Genomic DNA, 7,322 nt, shown 5'->3' on the forward strand with positions numbered 1-7,322 from the left:
GCCATGAAGTGCTTTGAGGGGCTGATCATTGCTCACATCAACACCATTATCCAGGAAACCCTAGACCCACTCCATTTCACATACCGCCCCAACAGATCCACAGATGACGCAATCTCAATCGCACTCCACACTGCCCTTTTCTCACCTGAACAAAAGGAACACCTATTTGAGAATGCTGTTCATTGACTACAGATCAGGGTTCAACACCATATTGCCCACAAAGCTCATCACTAAGCTAAGGACCCTGGGACTAAACCCTTCCCTCTGCAACTCGATCCTGGACTTCCTGACCGGCCTACCCTTACCAACTGGGGGCGGCAACAACACATCTGCCACGCTGATCCTTAACACGGGTGCTCCTCAGGGGTGCGTGGTTAGTCCCCTCCTGTACACCCAGTTCACCACGACTGCGTGGCCAAGCACGACTCCAACACCATCATTAAGTTTGCTGATGACACAACAGTGTTAGGCTGATCACCGACAACAATGAAACAGTCTATCGGGAGGAGGTCAGAGACCTGGCAGTGTGGTGCCAGCACAACTACCTCTCCCTCAACGCGAGCAAAACAAAGGAGGTTATCGTGGAATACAGGAAAAGGAGTGCTGAAAATGCCCCCATTCGCATCAATGGTGCTGTAGCTGAGCAAGTCGAGAGATTCAAGTTCCTTGGTGTTCACATCACCAACAAACTATCATGGTCCAAACACAACAAGAATGTCGTGAAGAGGGCACGACAACCCCTTTTCCCCCTCAGGAGACTGAAAAGCTTTGGCATGGGTCCCCAGATCGTCAAAAAGTTCTACAGCTGCACCATCGAGAGCATCCTGACCGGTTGCATCCCCACCTGGTATGGCAACTGCTTGGCACCCGACCGCAAGGCGCTGCAGATGGTAGTGCGTACAGCCCAGTACATCACTGGGACCAAGCTTCCTGCTATACCAGGTGGTGTCAGAGGAAGGCCCTAGTCAAAGACTCCAGCCACTCTAGTCATAGACTGTTCTCTCTGCTACCGTACGGTAAGCGGTACCGGAGTGCCAAGTCTAGGTCCAAGAGTCTTCTAAACAGCTTCTACCCCCAAGCCATAAGACTCCTGAACATCTAATCAAATGGCTACCCAGACTATTTGTATTGCCCCCATCCCCCCTTCTACACTGATGCTACTCTCTGTTATTATCTATGCATAGTCACTTGAATAACTCTACCTACATGTACATATTACCTCAATTACCTTGACACCGGTGCCCCTGCACATTGACTCTGTACCAGTACCCCCTGTATATAGCCCCACTATTGTTATTTACTGCTGCTCTTTAATTATTTGTTTTTGTTATCTCTTACTTTTTTTTGTTGGTATTTTCTTAGGTAAGCATTTCACTATAAGGTCTACACCGGTTGTATTCGGCGCATGTGACAAATAACATTTGATTTGATCATGGACCAGCAAGCTGCCTGCTTTCACAACATTTTGGGAAATATTTAGAGGTGGAAAATATCTCTGGGAATTCACGGGAATATATGGCAATTAACGGAAATATATGCAAATTAATAGTAATACCATTTAAATATTTTCTTGCATTGGATATATTTACCATATCATATGGAGACAGAAACATAAACCTTTTACCTGATGATAAGTAGACATAATTGCAAATTATTAATCCTTCCAATAGAAATAAAAAACAATTTAGTTAAAAATTCAACTTTAATTAAATGAGTTGACTCCTCACATGTGATGATTTCACTGAACAACAAAAGGGAATATTGAATGATGCCCAATGATCCATCGCATCTCCCAAAAACATTTTCAACATAATTCTGCAAAATGATAGTCTATAAACTAAAGCTTTGGTTGTCTTCCTCTCAGGCTTCCATGTCTTCTCCCTGGATCTCCTCAATGTCCACCTCTTGAACATCAGACTCTGAGGCCTCATCTTCACTGTCACTTTCCAACCTTATTGAGAATGGCTCATTGTCAGGCTCAAAAAGCCTCAAATTTGCCCGGATGGCGACCAATTTCTCAACCCTTGTTCAGCCTGTTGTGTGATTTGGTGTGTGTGTTCACAAACAAGGACCAGTTGCGCTCTGAGGAGGCTGATGTTGGTGGGATTTGTAGGATGATGGAGGCAACAGGGGAAAGCGCCTCAATTCCACCAGGTGGCTGATGAAATATGTTGGCACGACTGCCATAATGCATCTCCATTCCTAAGCCCTGCTTGGAAGTGTACTTCACCAGACTGTCAAGAACCTTGCCCTCTTCCAGGTCAAGGTGGCGAGACACGGTAGAGATGACACCATCACTACCGCCTAATTGATCTCTGCACCAGACAGGATGCTCTTGCCAGCATACTTGGGGTCCAACATGTACGCTGCGGTGTGTATGGGCTTCAGGCAGAAGTCTTCACGCTTTTTGATGTATTTCAGAACTGCAGTTTCCTCTGCTTGGAGCAACAGTGAATTGGGCAGGGCAGTACGTATTTCTTCTCTTACATCTGCAAGCAGAGTCTGAACATCAGACAGGATGGCATTGTCTCCCTCAGTCCGTGCAATGGCTACTGCTATAGGTTTCAGGAGGTCAGGCTGCTTACCCCCCTCTCCCAAAATACATAATCCAGGAGGATCTTCTCGATGGGGCTGTCCATATCGGCAGACTGATATGGCCATTTCTTGGAGAGACTTCTTCCCCTCCAGGAGACTGTCGAACATGACGACACCACCCCTACGGGTGTTGCTGGGCTGCTTCAATGTGGTGCTCTTATTCTTCTCACTTTGCTTGGTGAGGTAGATTGCTGCTATAACATGACGACCCTTCACTTATATAACCATTGTTTTCAGTGCCATGACATCCTTGAGGAGCAGATTCAATGCATGAGCAGCACAGCCAAATAGATGTGATGTGAGGGTAGGACTCCTCCACTTTAGACCAAGCAGCCTTCATGTTCGCAGCTTTGTCTGTCACCAGTGCAAATATCTTCTGTGTTCCAAGGTCATTGATGACTGACTTCAGCTCATCTGCAATGTAAAGACTGATGTGTCTGTTGTCCCTTGTGTATGTGCTCTTGTATAATAAGTGGTTGAGGGGTGGAGATGATGTAGTTAATTATTCCTTGCCCACGAACATTCAACCACACATCAGAGATGATTGCAATACAGTCTGCTATCTCTATGATTTGCTTGACCTTCTCTTGAACTCTGTTGAACTCTGCATCCAGCAAATTAATAGATAAAGTATGTCTGGTTGGAGGGCTGTATGCTGGGCGAAGAACATTCAGAAATCTCTTCCAATACACATTGCCTGTGAGCATCAGAGGTGAACCAGTTGCATACACAGCTCGAGCAAGACATTCATCAGCATTTCTTTGACTATGTTCCTCCATTGAGTCAAAACAACTTCTGATTCTTAGAGGACCATGAGCTGTTGCTATTGATAAGGTGCCTGAATCATCGTTTTCATCTCGAATAGAAGTAGAGGGAATTTTGTAAGAGGTTGCTTGTTGTGAGCGCTGAGGGAACTTTAAGCACTTGGCCAGATGATTCTGCATCTTTGTTTCATTCTTCACATATGATTGACACAGTATTTGCAAATGTACACAGCTTTTCCTTCTACATTAGCTGCAGTGAAATGTCTCCACACATCAGATAGTGCCTGTGGCATTTTCCTGTGAAGATTAGAAAGAAATTAGTAAAAAAATTAAAATGAAATACCATTCCATGTACAGATAAAGTTAGATTAAACAACTCCTTTGTAAGATAAATGTTTTAAAATGAAACATGTATGGAAACAGGTGAATTAACACTCCTAAGTTAGCAGGCTCAAGCAAGCTGAAACCCACATGGTAGCAAAAACTAACTAGCAGAAATTGTTAACAAGTTCGAAATTATTTAAACACACTTTGCAGTTAGCTACTATTTACTAGTTAACAAATTATCTGTGGTATAACATATATTCCCCCACCCAATATTGTAATCAAAACTTACCAGAAGGTTTACCAGAAAGTCACCACCGGGCCACCCCAGGTGAAGAGGGTAGGTAACAACATCTCCACCCCGCTGATCCTCAACACTGGGCCCCCCCAAGGGTGCGTTCTGAGCCCTCTCCTGTACACCCTATTCACCCACGACTGCGTGGCCATGCACGCCTCCAACTCAATCATCAAGTTTGCGGACGACACTACAGTGGTAGGCTTGATTACCAACAACGACGAGACGGGCTACAGGGAGGAGGTGAGGGCCCTCGGAGTGTGGTGTCAGGAAAATAACCTCACACTCAACGTCAACAAAACAAAGGAGATGATTGTGGACTTCAGGAAACAGCAGAGGGAGCACCCCCCTATCCACATCGACGGGACAGTAGTGGAGAGGGTAGTAAGTTTTAAGTTCCTCAGTGTACACATCACGGACAAACTGAATTGGTCCACCCACACAGACAGCATTGTGAAGAAGGCGCAGCAGCGCCTCTTCAACCTCAGGAGGCTGAAGAAATTCGGCTTGTAACCAAAAGCACTCACAAACTTCTACATATGCACAATCGAGAGCATCCTGTCGGGCTGTATCACCACCTGGTACAGCAACTGCTCCGCCCACAACTGTAAGGCTCTCCAGAGGGTAGTGAGGTCTGCACAACGCATCACCGGGGGCAAACTACCTGCCCTCCAGGACACCTACACCACCCGATGTCACAGGAAGGCCATAAAGATCATCAAGGACAACAACCACCCGAGCCACTGCCTGTGTAATGGTGTTCCTCCTCCTCTTCATCCGAAGAGGAGGAGCATGGATTGAACCAAGGCGCAGCGTTGTGAAATGACATAATTTTAATTAAACAAGACAGGAAAAACACGAAACGAAAACACTTGAATAATTAACAAAACGAATGTAGACAAACCTGAACATACGAACTTACATAAAACACGAAGAACGCACAACAGGAAAAATGACTACATAAAACGAAGAACGCACGAAACAGTCCCGTATGGTGCAACAAACACTAACACAGGAGACAACCACCCACAACAAACAATGTGAAACAACCTACCTTAATATGACTCTCAATTAGAGGAAACGCCAAACACCTGCCTCTAATTGAGAGCCATACCAGGCAACCCTTATACAAACATAGAAACAGAAAACATAGACTGCCCACCCAAACTCACGTCCTGACCAACTAACACATAAAAACTAACAGAAATAGGTCAGGAACGTGACAGCCTGTTCACCCCGCTATCATCCAGAAGGCGAGGTCAGTACAGGTGCATCAAAGCAGGGACCGAGAGACTGAAAAACAACTTCTATCTCAAGGCCATCAGACTGTTAAACAGCCACCACTAACATTTAGTGGCCGCTGCCAACATACTGACTCAACTCCAGCCACTTTAATAATGGGAATTGATGGACATTTATGTAAAAATGTATCACTAGCCACTTTAAACAATGCCACTTCATATAATGTTTACATACCCTACATTACTCAGCTCATATGTATATGTATATACTGTACTCTATATCATCTACTGCATCTTGCCATCTTTATGTAATACATGTATCACTAGCCACTTTAAACTATGCCACTTTATGTTTATATACCCTACATTACTCATCTCAGATGTATATACTGTACTCTATACCATCTACTGCATCTTGCCTATGCCGTTCTCTACCATCACTCATTCATATATCTTTATGTACATATTCTTTATCCCTTTACACTTGTGTGTATAAGGTAGTAGTTGTGGAATTGTTAGGTTAGATTACTCGTTGTTTATTACTGCATTGTCGGAACTAGAAGCACAAGCATTTCGCTACACTCGCATTAACATCTGCTAACCATGTGTATGTGACAAATACAATTTGATTTGATTTGATTTAGTCCTTGACTCAGACAGTGTAGTAGTGTGGGCTATAGCATCTCATTGGTGTGCAAGATATTGAGAATCAGCTGTACATGTGATTGAAAGTGTACACTGCACATGTGATGGAAGAATGCACTTTGCATGCAGACGGTTGCAATTCCATTGAATTGGGGATAGTTTAACCAAAATACGCCACAAGACCTAGAATTGCCTTATGTGTTTCCCACAAAAAAAGGTTCACTGTTATAAACTAACTTTTTTGATGAATTTAAGCAAAATTCCCCAAAATCCCGTGCTTCTACACCTGTATTGCTTGCTGTTTGGGGTTTTAGGCTGGGTTTCTGTACAGCACTTTGAGATATCAGCTGATGTAAGAAGGGCTAAATAAAAAAACATTGATTTGATTTAATTAACTTCCCATGGAAAATTTCATGAAAAATTTCAGAAAATTTACCAGAAATTTTCCAACGCTTTGCAACCCTATCCCAGACCATTCTATAAAACTCCACGCATGCTGGTCCGTTAAAGCCTATCATTCCTACATCCGCTCTGACATCAACATCAGGAGAGCACACAACATGCTCATCTCTCAGAACCTGCATTAACTCAAGCACTGTTTTGTAGTTCCTGCCTCCTTTCACAGACACTGTCTACCTCACGCACCGATTCCTACCCAACTAGCCAAAAGAGGGTTGGCTTGCTAGCTGTGCCTAATTCCTCACGGTTTTCTTCCTTCCAGAGTTTTTTCCCCTTGCCAGTCGCTTCTGCTTGCTCTCCTGGGGTCTAAGATTGGGTCTCTCCGTGGGCAGCTCGTCCATATGCTGTGCTACCTCAACTATATTGCCAACCATTCAGCACCTGCAGTCCAGAACAGCTCACTTCCTGTCCAGGGTTTGACTAATTTGGAGTTCTTATTTTGGGGATTGCCATCACCACAGCAGGCTAACTACCATGGCCTGTTGTTTACAAACCAAACTCTACAGAGTCCACCCCCCCGGATCCTTCACCTGCAGTCTTCGGCTTCATCCGGCGTGTTCATTCCCTTACTGAATACTTCTCACATCCATTTAATTCACTAAAAAAATATTAAACCCATTTCAATGTCTGGTCCTTAAACTCATGTAGCCCCTCTCTTTTCCGCCTGGTTCTGCATGTCATGGAAAAGACTCCATCCCAAATCGTAAAGAAAGGCTATCAAGGCCCAATCACATTAAACAAAATGGTTAGCTAACATGATAGGAGAAAAACATGTATCATCCAAACATGGTCTCACTGACTCACGTGGTCAAATGAGCTGGAACAACCCCTTGTCAGGTGACAGAGTTCAGTATGGCTGCTCTTCCTGCCACAACAGAGGTATAGTGTTCCTAGAGAAAGTTCCAGGTACAAGTTGACCCCCCCCCTTAACAGGAGAGGAGGCATGCAGAGGAGAGGTGGAGAGGAAGAAGGAGGCAGAGAGGAGAGGAGAGTTAGGTC

At 44.4% G+C, this 7,322-nt stretch overlaps 1 protein-coding gene across 3 annotated transcripts in view; it reads right to left on the bottom strand.

Annotated features, from left to right (window-relative positions):
• Nucleotides 1-7,322, bottom strand: part of LOC129838671 (solute carrier organic anion transporter family member 1C1-like) — a 90,977-nt gene that overhangs the window by 64,026 nt on the left and 19,629 nt on the right. The window lies entirely within an intron of this gene.

Source organism: Salvelinus fontinalis, chromosome 39 (assembly GCF_029448725.1).
Source record: "Salvelinus fontinalis isolate EN_2023a chromosome 39, ASM2944872v1, whole genome shotgun sequence".
Lineage (NCBI taxonomy): Eukaryota > Metazoa > Chordata > Actinopteri > Salmoniformes > Salmonidae > Salvelinus > Salvelinus fontinalis.